This window comes from Phyllobates terribilis, unplaced genomic scaffold (assembly GCF_046119375.1).
Source record: "Phyllobates terribilis strain yellow unplaced genomic scaffold, ASM4611937v1 Scaffold_170__1_contigs__length_4071412, whole genome shotgun sequence".
NCBI classification, from domain to species: Eukaryota; Metazoa; Chordata; class Amphibia; order Anura; family Dendrobatidae; genus Phyllobates; species Phyllobates terribilis.
Window position 1 is genome coordinate 1128061 of NW_027362930.1, and position 16828 is coordinate 1144888.

General features: G+C 39.3%; 4 non-coding genes and 1 pseudogene across 4 annotated transcripts; all 5 read right to left on the minus strand.

Annotated features, from left to right (window-relative positions):
* Nucleotides 1-781: 781 nt before the first annotated feature.
* LOC141212159 (U2 spliceosomal RNA) lies at nucleotides 782-972 on the minus strand. Its single transcript, XR_012281976.1, has one exon. It is a non-coding gene; the product is annotated as a U2 spliceosomal RNA (small nuclear RNA).
* A 1112-nt stretch (nucleotides 973-2084) lies between these two features.
* Nucleotides 2085-2264, minus strand: LOC141211803 (U2 spliceosomal RNA; annotated as a pseudogene).
* A 6368-nt stretch (nucleotides 2265-8632) lies between these two features.
* LOC141211701 (U2 spliceosomal RNA) lies at nucleotides 8633-8818 on the minus strand. Its single transcript, XR_012281646.1, has one exon. It is a non-coding gene; the product is annotated as a U2 spliceosomal RNA (small nuclear RNA).
* Nucleotides 8819-11671: 2853 nt separating this feature from the next.
* Nucleotides 11672-11862, minus strand: LOC141211509 (U2 spliceosomal RNA). Its single transcript, XR_012281482.1, has one exon. It is a non-coding gene; the product is annotated as a U2 spliceosomal RNA (small nuclear RNA).
* A 1112-nt stretch (nucleotides 11863-12974) lies between these two features.
* LOC141211640 (U2 spliceosomal RNA) lies at nucleotides 12975-13163 on the minus strand. The gene has a single exon (XR_012281600.1). It is a non-coding gene; the product is annotated as a U2 spliceosomal RNA (small nuclear RNA).
* Between the last annotated feature and the right edge of the window lie 3665 nt (nucleotides 13164-16828).

The window sequence follows — 16828 nt, forward strand, 5'->3', positions numbered from 1 at the left end:
TGCTGCTGGCTGTCCAGCAGCAGACTGAAGGTGGCTGCTGCTGTGCACAGGTATATAAAGGCTCAGAGCCTATTATGACACGCGCAGCCATCGTTCCATTGCCACATTCCATCTACTGCAGGCAGGATACCTGGCTGGCTGAATGTCGCTGAGAAGCTCACAGAGACCGCCATAAGCAACAGTTTAACAGAATGCCACAGACTAATCAACCAAACTTTTTGGGTTGGGTTCTCTTTTATAGTCTGCAGGCATTAAATGAAAGAAGTCAGTGTTCCAGCAGAAGGAGACAACGTTTCAGAAAAGGCATTGTAGCAAACCAAAAAAGAAATTTTAAGCGCAGCAGAGTAACCAGCGCACATACCTGTTAGCTCAGGTGAGTTTAAAAGGCTGCTGTTGATAACAAGGGCATTTGCTAAATAGATGGTGTGTGTGCAACAATATACTGAAAGGTCAATTATATTGTGCAGCTTATCTCACCACCTGTAGTTATTTAGGTGAAAGCTCCAAAATGCTTGCCTAATATGTCTGTTTATCCAAAAGGAAGTAAAAAGGGAGAGCTAGAAAGATAGCATTGCATCACATTACATGGCAATGCAATGCACAGTTGCTGAAGTTGAACCAAAATGAGCTTGTAATCTGGCTTCTGCAACTTTGAACATGAAAAATCCAATGAGGAGAAGAAAAGCAAAGCCAAAGAGTCCATCCCAAAATCCGACAAACAAGCAAAATGAACAAAAAACATTGAATTCAATTCTTTCTGATTTTAGAAACTGCATTAAAGAAGGGGTGCACCGGTCCTGGAGATACTGCAATACCAGGTCAATGCGTGGAGTGGACAGAGCAAGCTCTTTTTCCATCTCCCTGTTCTAAAAATCCATTTAATATATGGTCCCCAGATAGGGGACGTATCAGATATTAAACTGATAAGAACAGATACTACACTTGATCTTAGCCAAAAGGCCGAGAAGCGATAACCAGAATTGGTTTCAAACTACGGAGCCACCCAAGGATCCTGAAAAGTCCATTTGTGGAGATGAGCTCCTGGACTCCCGTTAAGAAGACATGTTGTCAACCTCTAGATCCCTTACATGCCTGCACTTTTCGGCTTGCTGCTGCTGCAATCCACGCGTTTTAGATCTGCATAACTCCACCTCTTTAAACACAGCACCTTCACCCCCTGCTGTTCCCACCCGCCTCAACACCGTTGGAAGGGAGGAGAACCAATTAAGGCGGGGGGTGGGGTGGAACGAGCAGCTGTCTACCCTTAGCAGGAGGGCTCCTGATTACATACCTCTCCTGCTGCTGCTGCTGGCTGTCCAGCAGCAGACTGAAGGTGGCTGCTGCTGTGCACAGGTATATAAAGGCTCAGAGCCTATTATGACACGCGCAGCCAGCGTTCCATTGCCACATTCCATCTACTGCAGGCAGGATACCTGGCTGGCTGAATGTCGCTGAGAAGCTCACAGAGACCGCCATAAGCAACAGTTTAACAGAATGCCACAGACTAATCAACCAAACTTTTTGGGTTGGGTTCTCTTTTATAGTCTGCAGGCATTAAATGAAAGAAGTCAGTGTTCCAGCAGAAGGAGACAACGTTTCAGAAAAGGCATTGTAGCAAACCAAAAAAGAAATTTTAAGCGCAGCAGAGTAACCAGCGCACATACCTGTTAGCTCAGGTGAGTTTAAAAGGCTGCTGTTGATAACAAGGGCATTTGCTAAATAGATGGTGTGTGTGCAACAATATACTGAAAGGTCAATTATATTGTGCAGCTTATCTCACCACCTGTAGTTATTTAGGTGAAAGCTCCAAAATGCTTGCCTAATATGTCTGTTTATCCAAAAGGAAGTAAAAAGGGAGAGCTAGAAAGATAGCATTGCATCACATTACATGGCAATGCAATGCACAGTTGCTGAAGTTGAACCAAAATGAGCTTGTAATCTGGCTTCTGCAACTTTGAACATGAAAAATCCAATGAGGAGAAGAAAAGCAAAGCCAAAGAGTCCATCCCAAAATCCGACAAACAAGCAAAATGAACAAAAAACATTGAATTCAATTCTTTCTGATTTTAGAAACTGCATTAAAGAAGGGGTGCACCGGTCCTGGAGATACTGCAATACCAGGTCAATGCGTGGAGTGGACAGAGCAAGCTCTTTTTCCGTCTCCCTGTTCTAAAAATCCATTTAATATATGGTCCCCAGATAGGGGACGTATCAGATATTAAACTGATAAGAACAGATTTTTTTTTTTTTTTTTTTTTATCCATCATCGTGTTTTTTTTTTTTTTTTTTTTTTTTAATATATATATATATATATATATATATATATACATATATATTTCCTTCTTTCCTTTTTCTTAACTTTCTTTTTAACTTTTTTTTTTTTTTTTCCTGTAATTAATATTTGTATTTTTCCAGAAAAAGATTTTCAATGACAACAAAGGCTACACAGTAAGTATATTCCATTCATTTTGCTTCCACAATACATCTGCTTTTCTTATGCCCAAAACCATTTTGTCCTTCCAAAAATACATAAATAAATAACTTAGACACAACTTAATACACTGTTCAACAGACACTTCATTATGTTTAAAAATCAAAATGTTTCTCACCTTCCAAATTGCCATCTTTACACATGTTATAATCACCCACACCACCTTAAAATCTTCTTCCTTTACACCCATCCCATAGAACACCCTGTTAAAATCTAAAAAATTAACATTACTCACAGCTTTAATCAGATTGCACATTTTCCTCCAGACTTTTTGTGCAAACTCGCAATTCCAGAATACGTGCATAGGAGTCTCACTACCTCCACATCTCTGTCTTGGACATTTTTCAAAACGAACAAGACCACGTCTATGCTGAAATTCTCGTGTCGGTAAGCAATCCTTTATTATACACCATAACAAATCTTTATGTTCATTTGATAAGAACACATAGTTTACATTCAGCCAAATCCTGTCCACTATCTTTGGCATAAAGTGCTCCACTGGACTAGTGTTTAACCTTCCTTCCAAGACTTGTAATATCTTTTTATGACACCTCAGTACCTTAAGATCAAAACCTTTTAGATCATAATCTCTCAAAATCTTTTCCAGCACAACATAGTTACTTGGGGGTAAAAATCTATAAGGTCTATTCAATCTCATGTCCACCCACTTATATTTTCTTATATAGAAACCCAAATTATAAATAGAAAAGGCTTTAAGCTTCGATTCTGACCCTAATAAAATATTTATGCAGTTTGCCATATACTTTGCATATAAAAAGGCTTTGATATCAGGATAACTTTTACCACCTTTCTTTTTTGGCTTATACAATTCTTCGCGCTTAACCCTTTCCATTTTTGATCTCCATAAAAAATTAAAACATACTTTAATAATTTTTTTCATCGCATTGACAGGTGGAATAAAAATGGTTGCAACATATAAAATCATTGGGAGTAAAACCTGCTTGATAATTAAAATCTTCCCTTCCAACGTTAGCTCTCTCAGATTCCAAAAAGACACCTTTTTCCTAACCCTCTCCAACAGTGATTCCCAATTTTTTACATTTCCACACTCTTCCGAAAAATAGATGCCTAAAATCTTTGCTTCAAAGACTCTCAATAATTTACAATCGGATTCTAAGATAAAACCGCCCATCGTTAAAACACCAGATTTCTCCAAATTGATCTTAAAACCTGATGCCGCCCCAAACCATTCAACCGTTCTTAAAACCCTATTCATACTTCTTAAATCTTTTACAAAAACAGTCACATCATCCATAAAAGCCACCACTTTAACCTGCTCTCCCCAACTCCCAGGAATAAAAAAACCATTAATCACTTTGTCTTTCCTAAAAGCAGTTAAAAGAGGCTCAATCGCACAGATAAAAAGAATAGGGGATAAGGGGCATCCCTGTTTCACCCCACAATTAATCTTTACACTTCCAGATAAAAACCCATTTACAGATACTTTACTAAAACATGCTTGATACAAGGATTTAATACGTTTACTAAAATCATCCGGGCAACCCATTCTCCTTAAAACATCGAATAAAAAATCATGGGCGACTCTATCATAAGCCTTTTCAAAATCCAGAGTAATTAACGCCATCTTCTGTCTTCTATCGGAAACATCCCATATTATGTCTCTAATTAAAATCAACGAGTCACTGATCTTCCGCGTTGGAACTGCACACGTTTGGTCTATATCTATCACCGAACTCACCACTTTCTTTAATCTATTTGCCAACAGCTTCGCATAAACTTTATAATCTGTATTTAAAAGAGTAATCGGTCTCCAGTTTTTTAGCAATTCTCTATCACCTCTTTTGTATAATAAAACAATTACCCCCTCCAACCATGACTCCGGGACACGACATAAAGACTCAACTTTTAAAAACATTTCATAAAATTCATTCCCCACAATATCCCATAATATTTTATAAAACTCAATGGGTAACCCATCCGACCCTGGTGTCTTACCGTTTTGCAATGTATTAACTGTATTAAAAACTTCTTCTTTTGAAATACCCTCTGATAATAATAATTTATTTTCCTTAGTAAAACACTTATCCAACCCTCCTAAAAAATGCTCCTTCAAAGACCTATCTGTATTTTTTGCTGAAAACAGGTTATCATAAAATTCTTTCACTTTCATCTTTTTCCCCTCCAAACTCCTTTCCCCCTCTAAAACCCCCATAAAGGCCTTTTTCTCACAGATTTTTTTAAAAAAGAATTTAGTACATTTCTCGTCTTCCTCCAACACCTTCACACGAGAATTAAAGATAATTTCTTTTCCTTTTTCTCTCAGACATTTTTGAATTTTTTCCTTCGTCACCATAATTTCCTCCTCCACATTAACTCCATTATTCCTAAACTGATACAGACACTGTAGATTTGCATTAAGGTTATTGTATGACTGTCGCTTATCCGCAGCTTTCCTCTTGCCTACTTCCATAAAGAATAATTTAACTTCCTTTTTCATGTAGTCCCACCATTTAAAAGTAGAGTCAAAACATTTCTTTTCTAATTTCAGTTTCTCAAAGAAAAATTTAAAATCCTCCCTTACCTCCTTATGCTGTAACAATGATACATTCAGTTTCCAATGAGACGGCCTTTTTCCCTCATCCGCCTCTACCATCAGTGTACATTCAATTATTCTATGATCAGAAAAAGGTGCTTTATGCGTTTTAAAATTAGAACAAGTAAAATCCTTGGATATAAACAAATAATCTATTCTCGAGGAACAACCTCTTCCTTCCCAAGTAATTTCATACTCCTTCTTCTGCCCGTCCAACCACCAAGCATCTTTTAGGTTAAAAGAAGATAAAATACCCTTGAGACAAGAAACCGAACCATCTTTTACATTATTTAGTTGACAATTAAAATCTCCCCCTAAAATTACTGGAACTACACCTGGGATAAAAAGCTGCAAAATTTCAAACAAATGTAACCTTAAAACTTTTTCTGTATTGGCATAAATATTAAAACATCTATATTTCTTCCCATTCCTTTCTACATCCACTCTTAGAATCCTACCAGGGTATATTTCTTCGTAGTTGGTAATCTCCCATTCCCTGGAACATATAAAACCAACCCCATCACTTCTGAATTCATTCCCGCCTGAAAAACATAAATTACCCTTCCATATACCCCGTAAAAAATCATAATTTAACTTCTTTGACAAATTACATTCTTGAAGAAATACAAAATCAAAATTTTCATTATTAAAATAGTCATAAATCACAGTTCTTTTATATAAGTCATTGAAACCCTGAACATTCAGGGAAGCTGCCCTGATCATCTTTTAGTGACTGGCACCGGGCTATCTCCCCCGCCCTCATCGGATTGCAAAGCACTTTCATCGATACTCAGCCCTTCCGACTCTGATGTACTGGAAATGTCAAAATCCTTTTCACAAGCAAATACTTTTACTACACATGGCCCTACACCACGCTCTTTATCATCTACACTTCTTTTCAAAATTTTTGATGAATCCATCCTTTCCTGACCACAGGGTATACTCTGAGATAAAAACTCCCTAGGGGAAGGCCCTATTACAGGCAGGCTTTGACTTTTCACTACCACCACCTTTCCCCCTGCGCCTCCCTTTTTTACTTCACCCCCTTGTTCTTTTATATTACTCTCTTTGCTTGGTGGAGGGACTTTCTGCATTAATTGTCCCACACCCACCAGCACAGACTTCAATTCTTCAATCCTCCGTTCTTCATTCTTCTTTTCTTCTTTCTTCTTTTCTTCTTTCTTCTGCTCTTCCTTCTCCCGACCTTCTTTCTTCTGCTCTTCTCTGTTCTTATCTTCTTCTAACTCCTTCTCCTTCTTCCTTTCTTCCATCTTTCTTTTCTCATCCTCCTCCGACCTCCTCCCTCTCTCTTCTTTCTTTCTCTTCTCTTCTTCCGGTGTTTTCTTCTTCTTTACTTTTCTCACCTCCTCCATTTCCTGCTCATCAGTTCTCTTTTCACTTGCTTCCTCACCATCCTCGGCTTCATTCTGCCGATGTTCTGATGAAGTATCCATCTCCTCCTCGCCTCCTTTCTTCTTATTTGGACATGCATCCTCCTGATGAGCTGAACCGGGACACCTACAACACTTTTTGCACACAATATCCAAATGTCCATATTTACGGCACCCATAACAGTAATTAGGCATACCCAAAAAAAACAGATATCCACGGCTACGATTAACATAGACATTTGGTGGTGGTCTAAGTACCCCACCTTCTTCTTCTGGGTCCTTCTTGAAGGCTACCAGAAAAACCCTTTTTCCGTTCCACACTCCGAACCTAGTTTCCCCACGTTTTCTTGGGATAACTTTCTCACAATATGCACTTAGATAGTTTATTACTTCACTATCAGTAACAAATGGACTGAACAAATGTATTGTTAGCAGTTTCATGGAGAACTGAAAGGAGGGAATCACTCTCACTCCAACAAAAAGCTCGTTCTCCCTATTAACTTCATAGAGAGTATAGGCTCTTTCACACTGAGAGTTCCCCATTAAAGTTAAATCATATATCCCTCTCGAAAAAAAGGATTGAAAACAAAAAAGTTCCTCCTTTTCAATCTTCAGAAATTTACAAATCTCTCTGAAGATAAACTCGGAATCCTTTTCCTGCCGATAACCAGGAGCCACCAACAAACGGAGTGTATCCTTCAAAGGATAATCCTCTGAAAAATAGTCATTGGAATTGTTCTCCCGATTTTCCCTCCTACCTCCAAATGGCCTCTTCGATTCCATATTCTTTTCCTCCTTTTTTTTCCACAGATGATCAGGAAAAAAAACGACACAGCAGATCGCAGCTCCACCCGGATTTCAATCCTCTTCGTCCTACCGACCTCAACACCACGAAAAAGAACCGTCCTCCAGGAAGAAAAGGCAAATCTAGACTTTGCTCCACACCCAATAGCAGCAGCTGGACCAAGATCCAGAAGGCCGAGTGCAAAGATCCACCTAGATCACCTTGGCCAAATGACGCAACCCACTACAGATCGCAGCCAAAAGGCCGAGAAGCGATAACCAGAATTGGTTTCAAACTACGGAGCCACCCAAGGATCCTGAAAAGTCCATTTGTGGAGATGAGCTCCTGGACTCCCGTTAAGAAGACATGTTGTCAACCTCTAGATCCCTTACATGCCTGCACTTTTCGGCTTGCTGCTGCTGCAATCCACGCGTTTTAGATCTGCATAACTCCACCTCTTTAAACACAGCACCTTCACCTCCTGCTGTTCCCACCCGCCTCAACACCGTTGGAAGGGAGGAGAACCAATTAAGGCGGGGGGTGGGGTGGAACGAGCAGCTGTCTACCCTTAGCAGGAGGGCTCCTGATTACATACCTCTCCTGCTGCTGCTGCTGCTGGCTGTCCAGCAGCAGACTGAAGGTGGCTGCTGCTGTGCACAGGTATATAAAGGCTCAGAGCCTATTATGACACGCGCAGCCAGCGTTCCATTGCCACATTCCATCTACTGCAGGCAGGATACCTGGCTGGCTGAATGTCGCTGAGAAGCTCACAGAGACCGCCATAAGCAACAGTTTAACAGAATGCCACAGACTAATCAACCAAACTTTTTGGGTTGGGTTCTCTTTTATAGTCTGCAGGCATTAAATGAAAGAAGTCAGTGTTCCAGCAGAAGGAGACAACGTTTCAGAAAAGGCATTGTAGCAAACCAAAAAAGAAATTTTAAGCGCAGCAGAGTAACCAGCGCACATACCTGTTAGCTCAGGTGAGTTTAAAAGGCTGCTGTTGATAACAAGGGCATTTGCTAAATAGATGGTGTGTGTGCAACAATATACTGAAAGGTCAATTATATTGTGCAGCTTATCTCACCACCTGTAGTTATTTAGGTGAAAGCTCCAAAATGCTTGCCTAATATGTCTGTTTATCCAAAAGGAAGTAAAAAGGGAGAGCTAGAAAGATAGCATTGCATCACATTACATGGCAATGCAATGCACAGTTGCTGAAGTTGAACCAAAATGAGCTTGTAATCTGGCTTCTGCAACTTTGAACATGAAAAATCCAATGAGGAGAAGAAAAGCAAAGCCAAAGAGTCCATCCCAAAATCCGACAAACAAGCAAAATGAACAAAAAACATTGAATTCAATTCTTTCTGATTTTAGAAACTGCATTAAAGAAGGGGTGCACCGGTCCTGGAGATACTGCAATACCAGGTCAATGCGTGGAGTGGACAGAGCAAGCTCTTTTTCCATCTCCCTGTTCTAAAAATCCATTTAATATATGGTCCCCAGATAGGGGACGTATCAGATATTAAACTGATAAGAACAGATTTTTTTTTTTTTTTTTTTTTTTTAGAACCTATTCAGGTTAAAATTAAAGTCCACTCCACAGTCCTCTTCTCCCCAAAGGGAGACAAGACGTGGACTCCAACTTAAATCATCATCAGGTTTTGGTACTTTTAATGTCAGAAAAAAAAATTACAAAAATACAACAATACTTACAAAGAAAGAAATGTTTCAGAACCTGAATGGATACCAAAAAAATAAAAATTAAATTATAACTGTATTAACAACAGTAATAACATCAAGTAAAATACTTGTAACCATTATCAAAAGCATGAACCCCAACCCAACTCAGAACCTTAAGGGACAAATCTTCAAACCTTGATGCTGAAAAAACTTGTTTCGATACACCATCTGGTATTCTATATTTCACACAAAAAACATTTTTATCTCTTATTAGTTCTTTCCTAACATTCTCTATAAGATAGTCCAAACGTTTCTCATCATACAACTTACGGTACAACCGGTTAAAATATTCTGCATTCTTTATAAACATAGGTTGTTGAAAAACAACTATATTTTCTTCCATTGCCACCTCCACTTCCTGTTCCTTTCTCTTTTCTTGCTTTTTAACCTTACCACGGCCAGTTCCCTGACTTACACCTCCCATTTCACTCTCTACCCTATCCCCCCAATCTACTCTTGTTTTCTCCATCTCCCTCTGCACTCCTACAGGTTTGCTTTCTTTTCCCTTTACCACCAACACCTTTTCTACACTTTCCTCCTTTCTCTCTACCAAAACCTTTTTAACCACTACCTCCTTCTCTTTATTTCTTTTCCTCTTTGGGCAATTCTTAAAAACATGCGTATCTTCCTGACACAAGTTGCACTTCCTCCGATCTTTACAATCCTTTGACTCATGATCACCTTTTTTGCAAAAACCACATACACCACCCGAACAATTTTCCTTTCCATGCCCGTATTGACGACAAACTCGACAAAAAGTGGGTATACCTCTGAAAAAAATATCACCATTTATATTACCCAACTTAAACCTAGCTGGGGGAAGCAACACAGTCCCCTGCTCATCTTCTTTGAAACGGACCAAAAATTTCCACTTCGAAGTCCAAAAACCAAATTCATTATAAATCTTCCCTTTTGGTGTTACTGACAAACAAAAAAACTCCAAAAATGTAAGAACATCCTCTTCGTCCACCAATGGAGAGTACATTTTAACAATGATCCATTTATCTCTAACGGGGAAGTGTGGCATTACACTTATCCCCTCCATTGTTTTATCCTGGCTTGCAGTCATTTTCCTTAGATATCCTTCAAAAAAAACTTTGTCAACAAAAACTATATCATAAACACCCCTCCTGGGGTAGTCCATTATCGCCAACACTTCTTCTGTCTTCAAACCAAAAAGATCCACAAGAACTTGACTCATCACATACCTAAAATCCTTTTGATCTCGAAAGTTCTCCTGAACAACCAAACGAATAGAATTCTGCACCTTAGCGAATTCAGGCACATGATCTTCCTCTCCTTCATGTGATGCTGCAGACATCTTCTTCACAAACAGGTTCTCCTCTTCTCAATAGAAACCTTCAACACCGAAGTGCCAGGTAGATGATCGCCTCCCGTTGCCCGGGGACTAATCCGACTCCCTAATAGCAGCAGGGAGGTGAAGCCCTGCTGAAAAACAGAGCGATCCCCCCAGGCCAAGGAGCCGGGTACCCCGAGCACCTCTCAGCCAAGACCAAGGCAGCAGCCGCTAGATCACTGCACTTGATCTTAGCCAAAAGGCCGAGAAGCGATAACCAGAATTGGTTTCAAACTACGGAGCCACCCAAGGATCCTGAAAAGTCCATTTGTGGAGATGAGCTCCTGGACTCCCGTTAAGAAGACATGTTGTCAACCTCTAGATCCCTTACATGCCTGCACTTTTCGGCTTGCTGCTGCTGCAATCCACGCGTTTTAGATCTGCATAACTCCACCTCTTTAAACACAGCACCTTCACCCCCTGCTGTTCCCACCCGCCTCAACACCGTTGGAAGGGAGGAGAACCAATTAAGGCGGGGGGTGGGGTGGAACGAGCAGCTGTCTACCCTTAGCAGGAGGGCTCCTGATTACATACCTCTCCTGCTGCTGCTGCTGCTGGCTGTCCAGCAGCAGACTGAAGGTGGCTGCTGCTGTGCACAGGTATATAAAGGCTCAGAGCCTATTATGACACGCGCAGCCAGCGTTCCATTGCCACATTCCATCTACTGCAGGCAGGATACCTGGCTGGCTGAATGTCGCTGAGAAGCTCACAGAGACCGCCATAAGCAACAGTTTAACAGAATGCCACAGACTAATCAACCAAACTTTTTGGGTTGGGTTCTCTTTTATAGTCTGCAGGCATTAAATGAAAGAAGTCAGTGTTCCAGCAGAAGGAGACAACGTTTCAGAAAAGGCATTGTAGCAAACCAAAAAAGAAATTTTAAGCGCAGCAGAGTAACCAGCGCACATACCTGTTAGCTCAGGTGAGTTTAAAAGGCTGCTGTTGATAACAAGGGCATTTGCTAAATAGATGGTGTGTGTGCAACAATATACTGAAAGGTCAATTATATTGTGCAGCTTATCTCACCACCTGTAGTTATTTAGGTGAAAGCTCCAAAATGCTTGCCTAATATGTCTGTTTATCCAAAAGGAAGTAAAAAGGGAGAGCTAGAAAGATAGCATTGCATCACATTACATAGCAATGCAATGCACAGTTGCTGAAGTTGAACCAAAATGAGCTTGTAATCTGGCTTCTGCAACTTTGAACATGAAAAATCCAATGAGGAGAAGAAAAGCAAAGCCAAAGAGTCCATCCCAAAATCCGACAAACAAGCAAAATGAACAAAAAACATTGAATTCAATTCTTTCTGATTTTAGAAACTGCATTAAAGAAGGGGTGCACCGGTCCTGGAGATACTGCAATACCAGGTCAATGCGTGGAGTGGACAGAGCAAGCTCTTTTTCCATCTCCCTGTTCTAAAAATCCATTTAATATATGGTCCTCAGATAGGGGACGTATCAGATATTAAACTGATAAGAACAGATACTACACTTGATCTTAGCCAAAAGGCCGAGAAGCGATAACCAGAATTGGTTTCAAACTACGGAGCCACCCAAGGATCCTGAAAAGTCCATTTGTGGAGATGAGCTCCTGGACTCCCGTTAAGAAGACATGTTGTCAACCTCTAGATCCCTTACATGCCTGCACTTTTCGGCTTGCTGCTGCTGCAATCCACGCGTTTTAGATCTGCATAACTCCACCTCTTTAAACACAGCACCTTCACCCCCTGCTGTTCCCACCCGCCTCAACACCGTTGGAAGGGAGGAGAACCAATTAAGGCGGGGGGTGGGGTGGAACGAGCAGCTGTCTACCCTTAGCAGGAGGGCTCCTGATTACATACCTCTCCTGCTGCTGCTGCTGCTGGCTGTCCAGCAGCAGACTGAAGGTGGCTGCTGCTGTGCACAGGTATATAAAGGCTCAGAGCCTATTATGACACGCGCAGCCAGCGTTCCATTGCCACATTCCATCTACTGCAGGCAGGATACCTGGCTGGCTGAATGTCGCTGAGAAGCTCACAGAGACCGCCATAAGCAACAGTTTAACAGAATGCCACAGACTAATCAACCAAACTTTTTGGGTTGGGTTCTCTTTTATAGTCTGCAGGCATTAAATGAAAGTCAGTGTTCCAGCAGAAGGAGACAACGTTTCAGAAAAGGCATTGTAGCAAACCAAAAAAGAAATTTTAAGCGCAGCAGAGTAACCAGCGCACATACCTGTTAGCTCAGGTGAGTTTAAAAGGCTGCTGTTGATAACAAGGGCATTTGCTAAATAGATGGTGTGTGTGCAACAATATACTGAAAGGTCAATTATATTGTGCAGCTTATCTCACCACCTGTAGTTATTTAGGTGAAAGCTCCAAAATGCTTGCCTAATATGTCTGTTTATCCAAAAGGAAGTAAAAAGGGAGAGCTAGAAAGATAGCATTGCATCACATTACATGGCAATGCAATGCACAGTTGCTGAAGTTGAACCAAAATGAGCTTGTAATCTGGCTTCTGCAACTTTGAACATGAAAAATCCAATGAGGAGAAGAAAAGCAAAGCCAAAGAGTCCATCCCAAAATCCGACAAACAAGCAAAATGAACAAAAAACATTGAATTCAATTCTTTCTGATTTTAGAAACTGCATTAAAGAAGGGGTGCACCGGTCCTGGAGATACTGCAATACCAGGTCAATGCGTGGAGTGGACAGAGCAAGCTCTTTTTCCATCTCCCTGTTCTAAAAATCCATTTAATATATGGTCCCCAGATAGGGGACGTATCAGATATTAAACTGATAAGAACAGATTTTTTTTTTGACTTGGAATGTACCCAAACATAGGTACACCCGTTTATTGGATAAAACTTAATTACAATACATTAGATATGAACATAAAATCATTACATTTTAAAATGCATTCGTACATAAATTGATTTCAGTTCAATAAGGCAGTAAAATTACATTAAAATACAGACAATGTGTTTAGATTGCTGTGTTCCATTCTTTTACCAGCCATTGTTTTGATAAAATTACATTTCTCTTTTTATCCAATAAATAATACATATACATTTCACTAAAAGCCAACTCTAAAACATCTTTCACAGATAAAACATCGTGTTTAAAAAGAAGGATGTTCCTGGCCTTCCATAGAGCTTCTTTGATGGTACTGATTGTCTTCCATGCGATGATCCTCTTGCTGGCGTTGGGGCACTCCACACGACCAAATAAGACAGTTTCAAAAGTAAGATCCTTAATGTTTGTCATTTTTTGAAGCAAAGGAAATATTGTAGTCCATGTTTGTCGTGCAAAGTGACAAGTCCATAAAACATGTAAAACAGTCTCATCTCCGAGGCATCTTTGTCTTGGACATCTGGCAGTTCTCACGAGTCCTCTTCGGTGTTGGAATGCCCGACATGGAAGACAATCATGCACACAGCTCCAGGCCAGGTCCTTCTGGGAATTAAAAAGATAGGGTTCATTAATAACTTTCCATATGTCAGTACATTTATTATCATTAAAATTCCCAATCTGTACAATTGATTCCTTTTGTTTGAAACCATTTAAAATCATCTTGCTATCTCTTAAGTCTTCTGCACTTTTCCCTTTTAAGTCATACGTGTTTACAATAGTTCCTAAAATCTTATAGCTTTCTGGTGTATTAAGAGCATATGGGGAACTTAAAACTGTTTCAAACCATCCATGACGTTTCATAAAATAACCTGTGTTAAAACGGATGAAATATGACCAATAACTATTTTTCGACAGTGCATTAAAACATAAAACAAAAAATCTTATTAAAACAAAAGCTCTAAAATCGGGGAAATCTTTACCGCCTTTCTCTTTAGGCTTGACCACTAACTCTCTTTTCAATTTCTCCATCTTGGAGCTCCAGAAAAAAGTGAAACAAGCTTTGATTATTTTCGTAAAGGTATGTGTGTGGGGGGGAAACACCAAACTTAAGTACAATAACAAAGGCACAATTACCATTTTTATAACTAGTACCTTCCCTTCCATTGTTAATTTCCTCAACCTCCACATACATAGTTTTTGATTTACCTTTTGTGCCACAAGATCCCAGCTTTCTTTACCTTTGTTTGTTTCGTTAAAAATCACACCTAGAATCTTTACAGAGTCACATTCAGGAACCGGTACATCATTTAAAATCATATTCCCCACATTTAAAATACAGCTTTTGTTAAAATTTACTTTAAAACCAGATCCACCACAGAAGTATTCCACTTGCCGTAGTGTTTTCCGGATAGACAGGTCATCTTTACATGTTATGGCTACATCATCCATATATCCAGTAACTTTTGCTTCTAGCCCTCCCCCACCTGGCAAATGGACGCCTCGGATTTGCTTGTCTCTCCTTAAGACACTGAGTAGGGGTTCAAGGGCACAAATAAATAACAAGGGGGACAGAGGGCAACCTTGTTTTACACCAGAATTTAAAAACACATCACTTGTCTTAAAACCATTTACTAAAACCTTACTAGTGCAACCATGATAAAATGCTTTGAGAGAGCATAAAAAACCTTCTGGTATACCCATTTTAGCTAAAACATTAAAAAGGAATTGGTGTGACACTCTATCAAATGCTTTTTCAAAGTCGAGAGACAGGACTGCCAGCTTACTTCCCCTCGACTTTGTGTCATCTATTACATCTTTGATTAGATTCAAATTTTCCCAAACACTCCTTCCTGGTATGCCACACACTTGGTTTGGGTGGATTATGTTACCTATTACCTTTTTAAGTCTATTTGCACAAATTTTTGCCATTATTTTGTAATCACAATTTAGAAGGGTGATAGGTCTCCAATTTCTTAGTTGCGTTTTGTCTTCCTTTTTGTATATAAGGGAGACCTCACCTTTCTTCCAGGAGTTCGGTAGAGTTTTTGTATTAAAAACCTCGTTAAAAACATAAAATAAATCCTCCTGTAAAATATCATAAAAAACCTTATAAAATTCTATGGGTATACCATCAGGCCCCGGTACTTTACCAGACTTAAAGCTTCTTATGGTCTCAGATATCTCATCTTCAGTTAGACTCTGTAATAAAACATCTTGTGAGACAGGGTCTAAAACAGTTGTAATTTCATCCAAAGTACTTTTCATAAAATGGTCATCAACAGATTTTGTGTTAAAAAGCTCGGAATAAAATTCATGCACTTTAGCTAAAATACCCTCTATGTCTTGTTTACCTTCCATTGATTCAATAAAAACACGATTTTTCACCATACATTTAAAAAAATATCGTGAACAGGTTTCATTATTTTCAACATGTTGGACCTTTGCATGGAAAATTAACTCTTTACCTCTCTGTTCTAAGGTATGCTGAATTTCACTTTTTAAGTCACTAATTTCTTTATCTACTTCAATCTCATGGCTCTTCAATTTATATAAGGTCTCCAATCTAGTGTTGAGTTGGCAATAAAATTCTCTTTTCTCTTTAGCTTTCTGGACCCCAACCTTCATAAAAAAATCTCTTATGTTCTTTTTCATCTTTTCCCACCACCTACTTATAGGGATATGGGGGTCTCTTATTCTTTTAAAATGTAAATAAAATTCAGTAAAATCAGATAAAACTTGGGGGTCTTCTAAAAGGGAAATGTTTAACTTCCAGGTACCTTTTCCTTTTTTCTTAAAATCATTACATTTCACATAAAAGGATAAAAGTTTGTGATCAGAAAAAACATTAGATAAAAGCTCACATTTAAAAGGCAATACATTTTTAGAGCAGAAAATAAAATCAATCCTGGAGCTACAATTCACGTTGCTCCAGGTTACCCATTCCTCTGCAGGCAAGTCTTTATTACACTCCTTAAAAACATCTGTTAAATTAAAATCTTGTATGACATTTTTTAACATAAAAGACGTTTTATCATAATTCCTACTTGTGGAGCTTGAGAACCTTTTTTCTCCACCTAAAATGCAATTAAAATCTCCTGATAAAATAAGAGGGACAGAATCATTAATAAATAAGGGTAACATATTCAACATATCAGCTCTTTCTTGCTTATCTGTGGCTCCATAAAAGTTTAAAAATTGCCATTTAAAACCATCAATAAAAGCTTTTACTAATAAAATTCTACCTGGTAAAACCTCTTGAACAGAGTCAATAAAAACATTCCCTTTAAAAAGAATGGCGACCCCTGCTGACCTGGACCCGTTTGATCCTGACCATACTGAGGGTCCATGTGCCCAATCAGTCTCATATTCTGTATAATTTAAACTGTGTGGGATGCAGCATTCCTGTAAAAAGAAAACTGTAGCTGTTAGAGAGGATAAAAAATCAAAGAGAGCAACTCTTCTGGTCTTAGTTTTCAACCCTCTAGCGTTAAGAGAAAAACCGCTAATCCCTGCCATAAGAGAAAAAAAGGAAATTTAGCATTCTTTCAAACTCTTACCTCAGCTGGTTTATATTTCTATTCCAGGAGATGAGGGATCATTGATCGTCAACAGAGAGCCCGTCACGGAGGACTCCTCATCTGTTAGTGTCCCAGACCGT